The 18,706-nt window shown below is 42.1% G+C and overlaps 1 pseudogene; it reads left to right on the forward strand.

The window, feature by feature from the left end:
* The first annotated feature begins 4,134 nt into the window (after positions 1 to 4,134).
* LOC119526275 lies at positions 4,135 to 5,235 on the forward strand (annotated as a pseudogene).
* Positions 5,236 to 18,706: the final 13,471 nt, after the last annotated feature.

An 18,706-nucleotide genomic window follows, 5' to 3' on the forward strand; every position in this document is an offset into this window, starting at 1 on the left:
TGTTCCTATACTCCTTCATTCCCCCACCTTTATATAGTTGTCTAAAATTACGTATTTTACATTGAGTTCAAAACCACTGATTTGTCCTTAGAGTTTGTGTATTTTATATCATGTAGGAAGTAAATAGTGGAGTTACAGTTCAAAAATTATTGACTTCTATTTGTATTCCATTGTGGTTGGAGAATGTGCTTTGAGTATATTCAATTTTTTTTTTTTTTTAATTTCTTGAGGCTTGTTTTATGTCCCAGCTTATGGTCCCTTCTGGAGAAAGATCTGTGATCACTAGAGAAAAATGAGTGTCCTGGTGATTTGGGATGTAAGGTACTATATATGTCTATTAAAATTCTCTATATCTCTTTCTCCTTTCTTTGTTTCTCTGTTGGTAGGGCTCCCTTTAGAATCTGAAGTAGGGCAGTTCTTTTATTGGCAAAGTCTCTCAGCATTTGTTTGTCTGTGAAAAATTTAAGCTCTCCCTGAAATTTGAAGGAGAGTTTTGCTGGATAAAGTATTCTTGGTTGGAAATTTTTCTCTCTCAGAATTTTAAATATGTCATGCCACTACCTTCTCGCCTCCATGGTGACCACTGAGTAGTCACTACTTAGTCTTATGTTGTTTCCTTTGTATGTGGTGAATTGCTTTTTCTCTTGCTGCTTTCAGAACTTGCTTCTTCTCTTCAGTATTTGACAGTCTGATCAGAACATGTCTCGGAGTGGGTTTATTTGGATTTATTCTATTTGGAGTTCACTGGGCATTTATGCTTTGTGTATTTATGTTGTGTAGAAGGTTGGGGAAGTTTTCCCCAACAATTTCTGTAAATACTCTTTCTAGACCTTTACCCTTCTCTTCCCGTTCTGGGACATGAATGAGTCTTAAGTTTAGACGTTTTATTTTATCTATCGTATCCCTGAGATCCATTGCGATTTTTTCAAATTTTTTCTCCATTCTTTCTTTTGTTCTTTCATTTTCTGTTCTGTGGACTTCTAGGACACTGAGATGTTGTTCAGCTTCCTCTAGTCTTGTATTGTGAATAACCAGAGTCTTTTTAATTTGGCCAACAGTTTCTTTTATTTCCATAAGATCTTCAATTTTTTTTATTTACTCTTGCAATGTCTTCTTTATGCTCTTCTAGAGTCTTCTTTATGTCACTTATATCCTGGGCCATGGTCTTCTTGATGTCCTTTAAATCCTTTGCCATGTTTTCATTCCTCGATTGTAGTTCTTTGATTAATTGTGTGAGGTACTGTGTATCTTCCTATATCTTGATTTGTGTGTTTGGAGTTGGATTCTCCATATCATCTGGTTTTATCATATGCATTAAGATTTTCTGTTGTTTTTGGCCTCTTGGCATTTGTTTTGCTTGATAGGGTTCTTTCAAGTTGTGAAAAAAAACGATATCGATCTAATTTTTCAGAAACACAGTTTGGTGACATACACTTTCTCTAACTAACCAGCAGATGGCGTCTGTGAGTCACCTATACCCCTTAAGTCAGTTCTCAATCTTGTTCCTGCCGTGTGTGGGGTTCAGTTGGAGAACTCAGTTTGGGTGTGTTGCTGGAGCCGTCCGCCCTGAATGTGGGGCATGTGTACGGGTGGCCAGGGAGGAAGGGCAGTTTTAATATTCAAATCCCCCAGGTTTCTGGAGATTCAAGGCCGCCACAAGAGTCTAAGCCTTCATTTCAATTCAGCCCCAGACCTTCTCTCTCGCTGTCCCACAAGCCACCGGATTTGGCGTAGTGTCCCTGGGTTCTCCGAGCGGGTCCCCCCTCCCAGCCATGATCCTCCAGGAGCTCAGCTGAGGGAATGCCATGCTATATCACCAGTGTGCGCCATCCGTCAAGGGAAGCCCTGGGCTGCCGGGCCGTGCAGCGGCGCTCTCACCCTGAAGCAAAAATGGCCGAACGGGGCTTCTCAACCCCCTCCTCCTTGCACAGTTCCTCCTTCCCAGCTCCAGGACAACTGGCGGGGCTCTGGGCTGTGGGCACGGCCCCGGGCAGGAGTTTATCCAGCCCTCCGGGGGTCAGCTGCGAGCCGTGGGGTTTCTTTCTGCTTCCGGCTCTCCTCTCCGTTTCCCCAGCCCCCAGGGTATCTGCAGCGGGCTATCTTCCTGGCCAGACACCGAGAGGCCGGCCCAGCCCCCTCTTGCCGTGTTTTACTGTGTGGTTCACACTATCGCAGCTGCAGCCGCTCCTGAGTTTTTCCCTTTTTTTTTTTTTTTAAAGAGCCAGTCGGTCTCCAAAGGCCGAACCCTGGCTTCCCCAGACCGCCACGCAGCTGCAGGTCTTCCAGCCAGCTTACTCACTCGTTTCAGAATGCAGACTCCCGGTTTCACCAAGTATACGGCCCCTCTGGAACTAGGAGGCCTCGTCCAGCTGGCGCTTCACTGTAACCGGTATTGTGGGTCACTTTCTGGTTTTTATCTAGGGTTTTTCACAGAGGTGTTTTTTCGCCCTGTCTCACCTAGCCGCCATCTTAGTTTCTCTCTCCATCTTTCTTGAGGCAGTCCTAAAGAGTTAAATAGCTTGATGATGGCTACCCAACTGGTAAACCACTGAGCTAAGACACAAAACCAGCCTGGCTGACTGTAAAGTTGATGGCCGCGTGCACATCTGTGTTTGCATGTAGGCGAATGTGTGATTCCCCTAACTAAGCTGCCCTTCAAACACAGGTTGGTGGCAGTGCACAGCCATGCTGAAATGCTAAGGGGGACTGGAGTGTGCGGTGAAGGGTAAGATGGGCAACATGGCCTGTTTTTGACAAAAGGTCTGCTAGGCAATATTGAGGGGTCTCCATCCTCTTTTCCTCCCTGCCTGCCCCATTGCAGGTCAGCCTCCATTTGTTGCTCTCTGCTGTCCCTTGGCTGCCAGGGCCCCAAGCTGCAGCATTGAGCCTCCTTCTGGTAATGGTTGACCTTGAATCCTGTCCCAGGGGACCGGGCAAGATGCCTTAGGACTCTCAGATGTGAGAGCTGGGAATTCCTCAGACATTGCATGCTACCAATGTCTGAGAAGGGGTAGAAATGGGGTTTGTGGTGGGCCCTGGGATTAGAGGAGGTGCTACATAAAGGCGTTACAGTAAAGATCAGAACAAAAATCCAAACCTTCCTGAATGCCAAAAAATATATTGAGAGAGAGCAGGAGAGCACAGACTATATAAAAGACTTCTGTAATATAAAACAATATGACAAAATTGATGTCAAATATATCAACCACATCAATAAATGTACCTGGGCTTAACCTATTGGAAGAAAAACATTTTCAAATTAGTTAGTAAAGCTATGCCTAACACTATGCTAATAAAAGGCACCCCTAAAAGAGAGGTTTTTTTTTTTTTAATGTTTAAGCAAAGATATTCCAGGAAATGCAAATCAAAATAAAGCAAGTGCTATGATCTTAGTATCTGACAAAGTGAAATTCAGACCAAAAGGTGTTAAAAGAGACAGAGACACTTTATAACTAAAAGTTGCAACATTAATGTTTATACATCCAATAACACTGCAATGTTCTTAAAGCAAAAAAAAACTACAGGCAATGCAAGGAGAAACAGAAACACACTATTGATTGGAGGCTTTAACAGAACTTTCTCAATCCAAGGCAGATCAAGTAAACAGAAAAATGTTAATGATAGAGAACTCCTAAACAATATAATCAATATAGCGAATATAATCAATACATACCAAATTCTGAATCCCAATAATAAAGAACATACTTTTTCTTCGATGCACATGGGACATTTATGAAAATTGGCCCTATCTTAAACCACAATGAACTATAGAAATAAAACAAAAAGCATTTTCTGACCATAATGCACTAAAACTTGAAATTAAAGACAATATTTTAAAAGATCTTCCCATCAATAATTTTGTTTTTAATTCTCTTGGGACAAAGGGGAAATAACAGACCAAAATTGCAGAAGTTCTTTTAAATAACTATACTGAAAATTTAACTATAACCAATTGACACTTATCACCAATCATTTTTTTAAATCTATGAGTTCAGGTGCTGACAGCCCTTGGGGCCGCACCCAGGGTTTGGGATCACACCAGGCACAGTGGCTTTCCTCCAGGTCACCGGCTTCCTGTGCCCCCCTTCCTGGGCCTGCACTCCCAGGCCCTGCATCCCAGGCCCGAAGATAGTGTAGTCCATGTAGAATTTTCCGAAACGTCACAAAAAGAAACGCCTCTTCCTGGGCATGGTGCTCAGAGGAGTATATATCCTGGGGAAATAAGGACAGAAGAAAATTCGAGAAATACAAGAAAGGGAGGCTGCAGAATACATTGCCCAAGCTTGATGACAATATCATTTCAAAAGCAACCAAAGGACCTGCCACATGACAGTACTCTCCTTGTTTCCAACACTTAGAAAGGTCTTAGTGCAGCAACTCAACTCTGAGAGCCTCACAGCTCTGCAGAAAAACAGGCCTTCAAACAAGCTAGAAATATGGGAGGACCCGAAGATAATAAGCTTTGTAAGAAGTATCATGGCTATGTACAGTGCGTGTATGCTGGTCGTCGTTCTGCGACCAGCACACATAATTGACACATACATTTACCTGGATAACGCAGCAGTTGGCAAAAATGGCACCACAGTTCTTGCACCCCCAGATGTCCAACAGCAGTATTTATGAAGTGTCCAGCACCTCCGTGGTGATGGCCTGACTGCTGATCACTGTCCTTAAGCAAGCCGTGCAGGACATTCTAGGAAGTGTTTCTCTTAAACATTCCTTGTCTCTTTTGGACTTGGAGCAACAACTAAAATAAATCAGAACCCTTGCTGAGCAGAAAGCCTCCTCTCCCTGGGTGGATGAGGATGGCTCAGGATCCTTCCCGTGCCAAACGAAGAGGCCCCGCTGGCCATCCAGGCCTGTGGACTTTCCTCATTGAAACTAGAGACATGCAGGAGAGTCCAGATTTCAGGACAGTGTTCACCACCTGCCTGAACCAAGGCTTCAGCTGAGTCTGGCACCAAGTGGCCAAGTTCTTCTGACCCACAGTGGGGCCTGCAGCACGTGGGCTCCATGGACAGTCTTTCCAGTGTCAGCCTGCCTTCAGCAAAGTAATTCCCATCTAAATAGACAGATCCATTCATTGTGCAGACACCCAGTCATTTTGTTCAGGATCTGTTGATGATGGAGCAGGTGAAAGACTTTGCTGCCAATGTTAGGAAACCTTTAGTACCCCCAGGAACTGGAGAAGTGACCTTCCTTGCAGAGAAACTACTGTCAGATTCGTTTACTTAAAAAAAATACACTGAATCAACTATCCATAGAGTAATACTTCATTACCAAAATGCCTAATAAAAAATATATTCTTAATCAAATTCCTCATTTCATAACAAAATTGGTTTATCTGACATCTTGATTTATTTTTTCAGTCATCAACAGGCCAGTTTTTGTGGGCATCTTTGAATGTTCACACATTGCAAATGCCAGAATGTTAATAGTTTGTTACAACAGGGATATCAGTTCCAAACTGACTAAAAGCTAATGTAAATTCTTTTAAAATAATATGAAATGCAGTATACTTTGACATTAATACCAAGGAAAGCTGTGTTTGGGAAATGAGCCTAGAATGTGTGAAGTTTGGAAAAGATGCTATTAATTAAACTGAAAGTTCACGTGACTGCAGAAAGCAGGAATGAGTTGGATTTTTCTCCAGGTATCCTTCAAAGGAATAAATTATTTGTTTCAAATACATCATGATGGAGGGCTTTTCTTTACATGGAAATCAGTGAATTGTAACAAGTATGATCAGCTGCTTTTTCTGTGCTATTGTAACAAGCCTTAGAAAATTACACTGACTTAGAGGCTAAAATTCTGCTGATGCTGGCTACTCCCAGCTCCTTTAACTACATAGTTTTATTAATTTGTATATAAATAATTTTAGGAGTTTTGTTTGTATTGATTTGGGACACAGTCAAATCTTATTGCAATAAAATATTTTAGCAAAAGATCTATGAGTTCAAAGAGATACTTAAAAATGGTCATTTTTCGAGGATGCTTGGAAACATACTGATTATTCCGAAAATCGGTAAATAAAGAGAAAGAATAAAGAATAATCAAATAGTTAATGAGAGATGGTTTCCCATTAAAGACTTATCCATCTAATAATTGAATAAGGAATGATACTTTGGAATATCACTATAATGCAAGCCCCTGATAAAATAGGGGATGTAGACAATGATCACCCAGACCCTCTATGGCTTTGGAAGGAGGTATACACCAACACCTGTGAAGTCTTCTTGCCAAGACACTGAACTTGAAACAGAGCAAGCCTCTAGATCTAATAAGCAGTTGACAAATGATACTTCAGTCTTTTCAGTACTGGCTCCTGCCAGACAATGAAGCAAATCCTTCAAAATTTGTGTGCCGGTTTGTATATATTATGTCCCCCAGAAAAAAACAATGTTCTTTAATTCAATCTTGTGGGGGGCAGATTAATTGATCTTTTTGATTAGGGTGTAATCACTTGATTGAATGTTCCCATGAAGATTTGACCCCATCCATTCATTCTCACAGAAAGCAGAGAGAGGAAAATGCCCCGGGATATGCTAAGCCAGGACACACAGACATTAGATGCTTGGAAACTGACAGAGTTGCTTACTGATGCTTTGAGATGCTAGCTCAGAGTTTGCTCCAGAAAAGCTAAGAGAAAAAAGAAAAAGGCCCCAATAGCTGCAGCTGAGAGAGACATTTTGGAGATGGCCGTTGAAAGCAGACTTTTGCTAGTTCAGAGTTTGTCTGGGAGAAACTAAGAGAACACCCCCAGACACCTAAAGAGAAATGTCCTGGGAGAAAACCATGTTGAAACCAGAACCCAGGAGCAGAGGCCAGCCACATGCCTTCCCAGCTGACAGGGAGGGTACCCTATTGTTAATGCCTTAGTTTGGACACTTTTATGGCCTTAGGACTGTATACTTTGTAACCAAACAAACCCCCTTTACAAAAACCAATCCATTTCTGGTATTTTGCATAATGACAGCGTTAGCAAACTGGAACAATTTCCAAAGAAAAGGATATCCGTCTTAGAATTCTATACCCACCTTCATTATCAGTCAAGAATGAGAATAGAATAAACAAGTTTTTGAAAACGCAAGATACAAAAATTATTATTCCCCACGAATCCTTCCTCAGTAATGTCTTAGAGATGGTTGCCACCACAATGTGAGAGTATCTCAAGAAAGAGGGAGACCCCAGAGGCAGGAAAAGGAGGATCCAACACAAAAAAGGAAAACAAAAAGAGGAAAGGACAGTCCCAGGACAACACCGCCTGCCTGCAGTGTGAGGGCTCCAGAGCAGAGAATGGAGAGTCGGGAGGAATGGCCCCAGGAAGAAAATGAATCGGATAAAATATCACATGCATTTGACCTTGTGGAAAATAGAATTCAAAGGTGTTTTACAACTCCTTTCAAGGGTTTAAAGACTTTAAAGTACATATAAAACTAAGCAATTTTTTTAAAAAGGCAATTAAGTTAATTTTTGGGAACAAAAATCAAAGGAAACCATCACAATGAACTCTTTGACTCGGACATGAACTATACTCATTTTTTTTTAAAGTGAATAATATATATATATATATATATATATATATTTAGGTTGGGACATAACTATCTCAGCTGGATGGAGAGAATGGCACTGGGGGCGGGGGGGGGGCAGGGGCGGAGGCAGTGTTAGTGCTAAATCTTCATCTTCCATATTAGGAAGCCATAAGACAATGTCTAGGGTTGAGAAATATGGAAGTAAATACCAGGAAAAAAATAGCTAAAAAGTTTAGGGAGGGGGTATCAGGAGTAAGAAATTGAGGGGCAATGCTGTTTTCACTCCAAAACTTACAAACTTTATTTTTCTTATAAGACAACCCTCATGTACTATTTTGGTTTTTCAAAATAATAATTAAAAAAATTTAAAAAGCAAATGGAATGTCTTGGAGATAATACTGAAAAAAAAAAATACCCTTTAAGGCAGAATGAAAAGACCAACAGATGGAAAATGGGGTAAAGATAAAGTGACATGAAGGACAAATCCAGATGTCTGGATCCAGGGAAAGAAGCAGGGACAACAGAGAGAAGGAGACACTTGAGGAAGTAACCAAAGGATGTTTTCCAGAAGCAAAGGAAGAGAAAGGCCATCAGACAGGATCCACTGAGGCCAAGGATGAGAATAGGGAAGTCATAGAAAATGAAATACAGATGGCTGACAAACATAGGAAACGATACAAACTACACGTACAGTTAAAGAAATGCATGCTAAAACCAATGATTTCACCTCTCAGGTTAGCAAAATGTTGCAAGTTTGATAATATCCAGTATTAAAAGTAAGCAAGGAATCAGATGCCCTGATAATCTGTTATTGAGAATGCAATGGTTCAACCTTCTTGCAGGGCAAATTGGCAAAAACTTTAAAAATTTAAAGACCTTTACTCTATTCCAGCAATGTCAGTGTAAGAAATTTATCCCTTGCATATGTCCATTAAAGTACGTCCAGAAATTATCATCATTCAAAGTTGATTACAGCATGGTTTGTAGTGACTTAAAATGAAATGATCTAAATTTCCACCAAAAAGGTCTTGGCTCAATCAGTTCTGGTACATCCATCCAGGGGAAGGAGAAAAGCAGACTGTAGGTGCTGTCTGGGAGTGCTCTCCAAGATAAGTTCGGAGTGTGTGATGTGATCCCTTCCATGTACTTTTTAAAAAGGGAATACTGTCTGCCAGTATAGACATTTTTTCCCTGGGTAGACCCACAATGAACCAGAGAAGATGGGGATCTTCGGGGAGATGGACTGCAGTCAGGATGGAGGAGAGCTGTACTTTTCATTTTATACTGCACAGGATTGTTTCACCCTCTTCATCAGTTTGTAGTATGTTATGCTTTAAAAATGTTAAGTGGAGTTACTGGATGGTGGTATTTTGGGCCGTTTTTGTTTTCTTCATAATACTTTTTGGACTTATGCCCCATGAGTTTCATTTTGGTTTTGTGTTGTTTTAAGGGACCCACTGAAATTCACTGAGGATGAAGAAAGAAATATTACATTTAAATGCATTTGGGTAAAATTTTAGAATGTAAAGGATAAAGAGAAAATCATGTAGGCATCCAGAAAGAAAAAGCATGTTACATACAAAGAAATGAGATTCAGCCTGACATCAGATTCCGCATCAGCTAGATGCTGCAAGACTAGGAGTAATATCTTCCAAATTTTGAATTAAATTAACTGGAATCTGGAATTCTGTAACCAACCAAATTACCACCCAGAGTGAGGACAAAATGAAGACATTTTCTGAAATTCAGGGACTCAGAAAATTTACCACTCATGCCCCTTTATGAAGAAATGACACAAGATGTCCAATTGAAACAATGTAATTCAAGAAAGAGTGGGATTTTTTTTTTAAATGGAAACTGAGTGTGAGAATAAATATAAACATGGAAAAAAATTAAATGATACTACTTTGGACTTTGATGCTTGGGACACTCTCCTCTGACCTGTTTAATAATCTAAAATTTGTTCTTCTTAAGAGTTTTAGTCATACTATGGATTCTGCAGCAAATAATATTTACATAGTTAAAATATCATAAATTATATGTTACAATAATGTTATTTATATTAGGTTAATGTTTTAGAATCAATCTGTAGACAAAACATGTAATGAAATGAAAAGAACCAAATATAAATACCATAAACCTTGACAAGCTAAAGGGGAAAATAGTGTTGAAAACTGGGGAGCTAAATTCTCTAAATTCCTTTAGCTCTGATTAATGTCAAAAGCCAGGCCTGTTGATTAGATCATAGGGTTCTATTAAATACAAAATTGGGGGAGAGTTCAGGCCAGTGATGTGTTGGAGCCAACTCAAAATGCTTGTTATAGCCAATTGTCTGTATCTCTTCCCAACTCTTTAGTGACATCAGGCTGTTAGCTTAAAATCAGCCGAAGTGGGACTATTTGTACCACAGATACCAGCAAACTATAAATTGTGTTTTTCTTTTCCCCTCCTAGAGAGCCAGTTGTTACGTATTTACCAGCACACCCTGGAAAAGCCTGACCCTTCTAGCCTGAGGAATCCTAAGAGGAAAAACAGATAAAGGTAGTGGAAGCAGACAATGAGATGCATGGGGTTAGATGCACTGAAGTGGAGCTAGTTGCATTCTTGGAGGGTGCAATCCTCTAAGATGGGGGTCAACAAACTTTTTCTTAAAAGACCAGATAGTATACATTTTAGACTTGAGGGCCACACAGTCTCTGTCGCAATTCAGCTTGGCTGTTATAGCTCAAAAGCCACCATAGACAATAAATAAATGAATGTGTATGGTTTTCTTCCACTAAGACTTTATTTACAAAAACAGGGTTGTCAACCTGCAGACTGCTGTCGTTTGTGGACACCTACTCTGAGAGAAACTCCTCATGAGGACAGTTTAGACATGGCATAGAAAATGGCTCAGCAGCCACAGTTGAAGGCAGCTGGATATTTAAGCCAGGTGTCTCATTCCTGGCTCCCTGTGGCCTCCAACTGGTTTGCAGGGGGTCCAGACGTTCCTGGGTCCCAGGTGAGGGACACAAAGTGTTATATCAGATAGGATTAGATTTGACTTTATAGTAGTTTAAAAATACTCAATTTAGAGGTGGCTTAGACACACACACACACACACACACACACACACACACACACCAACACATACACACACGCAACCTTTTGTTCTCTCATGTACCATCCAGGGCTGGTACGATGTGAGAAACTAAGGTTTGTCTTAGCTTTTCCTTCTGCATTCCTAGGTGTGGCTCTCATCCACGTGGTTCAAGTTGGCTGCTGAAGCTGCAGCCGTTACATCCACCACATCCAGCCAGCAGGAAGGAGGAAAGCGAGGCGGGCAGCCCTCCCTTCCCCTACTCCTGTTTAAAGACCCTTCCTAGAAACTGCACATCCTATCCTGCTTATATCACATTGGTCAGAACTTAGGCAACTGGCAACCCCAACTACAAAAGAGGATGGGTAAGTAGCTTTTAGCTATAAATTGGGTGTTAATTGGAAGAAGGGGATGACTGACACTGAGGGCCAATTAGCAGTCTCGTCTCAGTTGCTAAGAGGGTCTGAGGACTCAGAGAGGGCCAGGGTTAGCCGGAAAGGCCCCTGTTTGCAGGGAAGAGGCAACTCCAGCCAAGGATTCCAGAACACAGGGATGGTTTCATCACGGATGTGTGACCTGTGTAGTGGCACAGGGCCCTGCACTCAAAAGGGCTTATGCTGGGTTTAAAGGTCCACTGTTGCCGTCTTGAGATTCTTGATAATTTTATCTTTAAGTTTGTATTTTGTGAGTGATGTCTGATGTCACAATGGAGTGTGCACAGAGGAGATACGTGAAATATGCCTGTCTACCTTATTTCCTTGCAACCCTGTTCTCATATAGTGTTGGCAATACCTACCTTGCAGCTTCCATAACATGCTTACTTTATATCCTATGCTCAGAAGGACCCAACACTTGGTTTAATGCTCTAATGTTGTCACCTTGAAATTTTTCATTAATGTTATCTTTAAACTTTAATTGTGTAAGTGAACTCCAATGGGACAATGGAGGATGAGTGGAGGAGATAAAGGGCAAATGCGTATCTGTCAATTCTTTGCCACCCTGTTCACGTACACCATTCACGATGTCCCATAAGCACAGATCTCTAGTGGACCCACGATGCATGGGAGTTCAGCAAAACTCAACGTGAGCACAGGTAAATGTATCAAGTGTATGACTGAGTAAGTAGGAATGCTGATAGCCCTGAGAGATTACCCTTTCTGTTTGAACCAGAAGTTGCTTCAAATGCGAAAAGAAAGCAATGGCAGTCTAGAAACACAAAATGACAAAGAAACCCGGTCATATTCTTGTGTTATTTCCCTGTATTTGCCAACCGCTTATGCTGAAAATGATGACATTGAAGGAAAGAGAAAGATAAGGCAACACATAGTTTCTTTTCCTTTCAGTCCTTCCTTAGTCATCAGAAAACTGAAGGTAGAGAATGCTTGTAGAATGTGTCCAAATCAAGAAGAGAAATAAAAACACCAGAGTTTGTTTTATGCAACATCTCCGCTCTTCTGGTAAGAGCAAAATACACATGCAGTTATGATATGACATACAAAATGTGTAATTCTGGTGATTTTGCAAATGAGTTAAATGCTTTTATATTTGCATTTAAAACTGACATGGCAAAATATAAAAATGAACATTAAGATGCATACTTATATTTAAAATTTTAATTTTTCTTTACTTAGAATAACACTAATAGCAAATAAAAAACACCATGAGAAGTTGAAAGAGCTACTGCAGAAGAAAGGAAAAACATTATATTTTAGTATCTTTAAGGGCACCTTTTTCCTGCTTTTGAACAAGGGGCTCCACATTTTCACCTTGCACTGGGTCCACAAATTGTGTAGCCGGCCCTGGCAACCCATTACCAGAGGAGGCTGTATGAGACCTGTCTCACCTCTCAGGACAACTGCCCACAGGAGACACCACCCACCTCAGAGATCCAGGGGACAGAGGGGTACAGAGGTGTGTGGAGGGTCCACTTCAGTGGACACAGGAAGGACCCTCATTTATCCAGATATCCAGATGGCATCTTGGGAAGAGGAATAGAGAGGGGACAGAGCTCTTATAAAACAGAACTTGGATACACCGAGTTGTCCAAAAGAGTCTATGGAAACCAGCCGCATGAGGGAGTTAAACTCCAAATAAACAATAGTCAGACTGAAAGGAGACTGTTCAAATGGGAAAAGATTAGTCTGTTGCTAAAGAGCCTAGGTGTCCCCACTACACAATAGGGTGGGGCTGGTAAGGAAGATTCTCATTTTCTTTTAAGAACTGAATGGGGTGTGTACGTTTGCAAAGCCTGCTACCCTCAGATCCAAAGCAAATCTGTCTGAAATACCTTCCCTCCTGCTTCCACTTCCCTTCACTCCATCCCCTCGTCCCCTAACCCTTGGTCACCTGGCTAACTTCTCACCTTTCTATGCTCAGCTCAGGCATCTCCTGCCCAAGGAAGGTTTCCTCAGCACCCTCGATGTCCCCTCCTTGGGCCCTCACTGCAACCGGCACACACCTAGTTTCAGAGGAGCAGCTGGAGTGACAGGAGGCCTTGCACGGGCCCAGAGTGGAGGCCTTCCTGCCACTCGTTTAACCTCTTTGAGCCTGTTTCTCCATATGGAAAAATGGGAGGGATAATGCCCGACCCACCTACCCTTTTTTTTAATTTAAATTTTGAATAGGTCCTATATACACCATTCACAAGGTATGTAAGGGTATATAGTGAAAAGTAACTCCTTTCCTCTTGTCTCCTCCAGACTCCCAATTATCTTCCCCAGAGACAATCCCTGTTACCAGTTTCTTCAGTTTCCTTCCATAGTTACTTGTGTATTTTAAATCAAATGTATTTTACATCATCACCTATGTAATATTCCAGCAGAGAATGCATAATCTGAATCTAATCATGAGGAAACATCAGACAAACCCCAAACGAGGAATAGCCAATTGTAAAAAGTGATAGGGGAGGAGAACTATATTGTTTGATATGTTCAAAACTTCAAAAAACAAAACAGAATAAAGAAATTATCACTATCAGAAAGTCAAAGAAAGACTGTGGACATGTTCCAGAATTAAGGAGAACAGTACATTAGATAAAAGGTTGTACCAATGTTAAGTTTACCGAAGTTGGTATGTGTATTGTGGTTATGTATGAGAATATCAGTTTTTTTAGGAAATACAGACTAGAATATTTAGAGGCACAGGGCCATTATGTCTATATCTTATTCTCATATGGTTCAGGAAAAAATGTGTATGTGTGTCTGTAACTGGGAGGAAGAGGGAAGTCACAAATGATAAAGCCAATGAGGCAAAATATTAATAGGTGAATCTGAGTAAAGAGTTGACAAGTACTCTTGTACAATTTTAATTTTGCAACTTATCTCTGAGTTTGAGATTATTTCCAAATAAAAAGATTATACGTAGGGGTTATGTCATCAACATGGCAATGTAAACAGCTACTGAAAACTTCTCTCCAGAGGTTCAGTGAAAAAAAGGACAATTCTGAATTGTTTGAAATTCTGGAGGAGAATATAGACTGGAGAAGGACCCTGCAGATGCTGAATTGAAGAAAGAGAAGAATATCAGGTAGGAATCTTCTGTCCTGGACCAGCTGGTCCCCTCCCCCAACCCCCTCACTTGGTCTCATGTAGGAAAGGCACAGAATCAGCAGATGGGCCCCCTCCCACTATGGATGCAGATGATAAAATATCTCACAGCAGTGACATATGCCCACCATTTATAGACCCAGGGGACAGGGGAGGACATTTCAAGGCCCAGGTTAGTGAAGGACAAAGAGACTGAGAAAACATGCACAGAGACTGCATTTCCATCCCTGGATCGGAAAGCCTTTCCTCGCTCTTGAGGGAAGCAGCAGCCAGGAGCCGTTTTCTTTCCTTGGGTTCGGCTGGAGTACTCGGTCATTGAGGAAGTACTTTGTCACAGGTGTAGTCCCACATCGAGCCAGAATGTGGCCAGCAAAGGGAGGCCATAGGAATCCCGCAGCTTCAGCTCACCTGTGTAGACATAGTCAGTGATCAGAGGCAAAGCAGCTTCTGAGGACGATTAAGTTACCGAAAAGTGCCATCTGCTGGACAGTCCAATAGGTGCAAAGGAATTAAAAAACTTTTAAAGCATCTTTCTAAAGATGCTTCAGACCCTTTCTTAGGATGACAGGAGCTGGTCTACATGCACTGTATGGAAACCCAGCCCTGTTTCGGCTGAGAAATATGGAAGACCCAACTGTTAAAGCTGGGCTCTAAAGCAAACCCAGGTCTTGCTGGTCAGTGGAAAGCAAATCACCACTGGAAACCAGATTTGTATTACCACACACAGTGAACTTGCTGGGTGCCTAGCGCGTACCTCCCATCCCTGTGGCAGGCCATGGTGGGCACCTGATTTGGGGGGAAGACTAGGGGCAGAGTCAATCTGACAATTGGCCAGCAAGAGAAACAGAAAAGTTAGAGATCAAAGACAACCAACAAGAAAGCCCGAGAAAAAGAGAGAAAACAATCTCCAGAATAAACTAATCAAGAAAATCAGATGCCTAGACAGCAAAAAATCAAGAGCCACACCAGGAAACGTGAAGATATGGCCTGGTCAAAGGAAAAAACTAACACCTCAACTGAGATTCAGGAGTTGAAACAACTAGTTAATAGATGTTCAAACAAATCTTCTAAATCAAATCAACGAGTTGAAACAAAATGTGACAAAAGATATTGTTTTAGTTTGCTAATGCTGCAGAATGCAAAACACCAGAGATGGATTGGCTTTTATAAAAAGGGGGTTTATTTGGCTACACAGTTGCAGTCTTGAGCCCATAAAGTATCCAAGGTAACACATCAGTAATCGGGTACCTTCACTGAAGGATGGCCAATGGTGTCCAGAAAACTTCTGTTAGCTGGGAAAGCACGTGGCTGGCATCTGCTCCAAAATTCTGGTTTCAAAATGACTTTTTCCCAGGACGTTTCTCTCTAGCAAGCTTGCTCCTCTTCAAAACATCACTCACAGCTGCGCTCTGTTCCTTCTATTTGAGTCAGCATGTTTATATGGCTCCACTGATCAAGGCCCACCCTGAATGGGTGGGGCCACGCCTCCATGGAAATATCCCATCAGTTATCATCTACAGTTGGGTGGGGCGCATCTCCATGCAAACAACCTAATCCAAACATTCCAACTTAATCCCCACTATTGTGTCTGCCCCACAAGATTGCATCAAAGAATATGGCTTTTTCTGGGGGACGTAATACATTCAAACTGACACAGAGATGAAGAATATGAAGACGACCCTGGGTGACCATAAGGAAGAATTTGTAAGCTTTAAAAAACAAATGGCAGAACTTATGGGAATGAAAGGCACAATAGAAGAGATGAAAAATGCAATGGAGACATAAAACAGCAGACTTGGAGGGGCAGAAGAAAGGAACAGTGAACTAGAGAACAAATCATCTGAAACCCTACACGCAGAAGACCAGATAGGGAAAAGAATGGAAAAATATGAGCAAGGTCTCAGGGAACTGAGTGACAACATGAAGTACATGAGTACACTTGTGTTCTAGTTTGCTAATGCTGCCAGAATGCAAAACACGAGAGGTGGATTGGCTTTTATAAAAGGGGGTTTATTTGGTTACACAGTTACAGTCTTAAGGCCATAAAGTGTCCAAGGTAACACACCAGAAATCAGGTTCCTTCACTGGAAGATGGCCAATGGAAAACCTCTGTTAGCTGGGAAGGCATGTTGCTGGCGTCTGCTCCAAAATTCTGGTTTCAAAATGGCCTTCTCCCAAGATGTTCCTCTCTAGGCTGCAGTTCCTAAAAAATGTCACTTTCAGTTGCTCTTGGGGTGTTTGTCCTCTCTTAGCTTTCTGGAGCAGAAGTCTACTTTCAAAGGCCATCTCCAAAATGTCTCTGTAAACTGCAGTTCCTCTCTCAGCTCCTGTGCATTCTTCAAAGTGTCCCTCTTGGCTGTAGCAAGCTCACTTCTTCTGTCTGAGCTTATACAGTGCTCCAGTAAACCAGTCAAGGCCCATGATGAATGGGCAGGGCCACACCTCCATGGAAATTATCCAGTGAAAGATCTTGCCCGGAGTTGAGTGATCACATCTCCACAGCAACATCCAATCAGAAGTCTCCAACCCAGTTGTGCTGGTTTGAATGTATTATGTCCCCCAGAAAAAGCCATATTCTTTGATGCAATCTTGTGGGGCAGACATATTAGTGGGGATTAAGTTGGAAGGTTTGGATTAGGTTGTTTGCATGGAAATGCGCCCCACCCAACTGTAGGTGGTAACACTGATGAGATAATTTCCATGGAGGCGTGGCCCCACCCATTCAGGGTGGGCCTTGATCAGTGGAGCCATATAAATGAGCTGACAAACAGAAGGAACTCAGTGCAGCTGTGAGTGACATTTTGAAGAGGAGCTACAGCCAAGAGGGATGCTTTGAAGAAAGCACAGGAGCTACAGATGAGAGACAGTTTGAGGATGGCCGTTGAAAGCAGACTCTTGCTCTGGAGAAGCTAAGAGAGGACAAATATCCCAAGTGCAACTAAGAGTGACATTTTTGAGGAACTGCAGCCTAGAGAGGAACGTCCTGGGAGAAAGCCACTTTGAAACCAGAACTGTGGAGCAGATGCCAGCCATGTGCCTTCCCAGCTAATAGAGGTTTTCTGGACACCACTGGCCAACCTCTAGTGAAGGTATCTGATTGTTGCTGACTTACCTTGGACACTTTATGGCCTTAAGACTGTAACTTTGTAACCAAATAAGCCCCCTTTATAAAAGCCAATCCATTTCTAGTGTTTTGCATTCTGGCAGAATTAGCAAACTAGAACATCAATCAACATGAATATGTTTCCTGCCCACACATGACTGCATCAAAGATAATGGCATTTTAGTGGACTTAATACATCCAAACTGGCACAACGTGTTATAGGTGTCCAAGAAGGAGAAGAGAAGAGAAGAGGGGCAGGAAGAATAATAGAGGAAATAATCAATGAAAATTTCCCAACTCTTATGAAAGACATAAAATTACAAGTCCAAGATGTGCAGCGTCCCCCAAACAGAACTGATCCAAATACACCTACTCCAAGACACTTACTAATTAGATTTTCAAATGTCAGACAAAGAGAGAATTCTGAAAGCAGCAAGAGAAAAGCAATCCATCATATATATGGGAAGCTTGATAAGACTAAGTGTGGATCTCTCAGCAGAAACCATGGAGGCAAGAAGGCAGTGGTATGATACAGTCAAGATACTGAAGGAGAAAAACTGCCAACCAAAAATCCCATATCTGGCAAAACCATCCTTCAAAAATGAGGGAGAGAGAAGATGGCAGCATAGAGAGGAGTGAAAGCTAGTCAGTCCCCTGAAAAACTAATAAACAACCAGGAACAAATATTAAATAATCTGGAATAACTTCAGGGGGACAAACATGACCGTCCACTCATCACACACCAACCTGAATTGGGAGGAATGCCCGAGATTGCAGCATAAAATCTGTAATGAAAACTGCAGATCCAAGCCTGGAGCCCCCTCCCACCATGGCCCAAACTGCAAAGCCTCACGGCACTAGTAAGCAGCACTCTCCGAGCAAGCGAATATAACTCAGCTGAGCTCCAACTGGGGTTTTAATTAGCAAACATGGACTGCTCAATACAAACTACGAATTCCCAACAAGCATTCAGAGGCTTTTGGTGACAACTGACCTTGGAGAGCCAGAGGACCTCTCTGGGAGGGAGGGGGAGCCCAGAGGACTGGGTGCTGTCTCTGGCTGATGCGTGAAACTGAGGGAGGCCGCAGACTGACCCTGAAGGGGGTCTTTCTGTCCCTTTTTCAGCTCAGTGGAGAAAGCCTCAGCCATTTTCAATTCCCAGCACTCAGACCCAGACAAGGGTGGTGATAGCAGAGTCAGAGACTATTCAAATGCAAATGACCTCTCCCCAGGGGGTATATCTTCCCCAAGAGGAAAGAGGCAGTGCCAAGCTCTACTACCCGCCTTCCATTCAGAACCAGACTCCAGAGCCTGGGGAAAACATCCATGGGCCACACATCCTTACACCAGTCGGGAGTGACAGGCTGACAGGTGCCATCTGCTGGGCAGAAAAGTGCAGTGACTTGAGGCCTCACAAGGTGTACCAGTCTCCTAAGATACACCCTCA

This window comes from Choloepus didactylus, chromosome 1 (assembly GCF_015220235.1).
Source record: "Choloepus didactylus isolate mChoDid1 chromosome 1, mChoDid1.pri, whole genome shotgun sequence".
Taxonomy (NCBI): domain Eukaryota; kingdom Metazoa; phylum Chordata; class Mammalia; order Pilosa; family Megalonychidae; genus Choloepus; species Choloepus didactylus.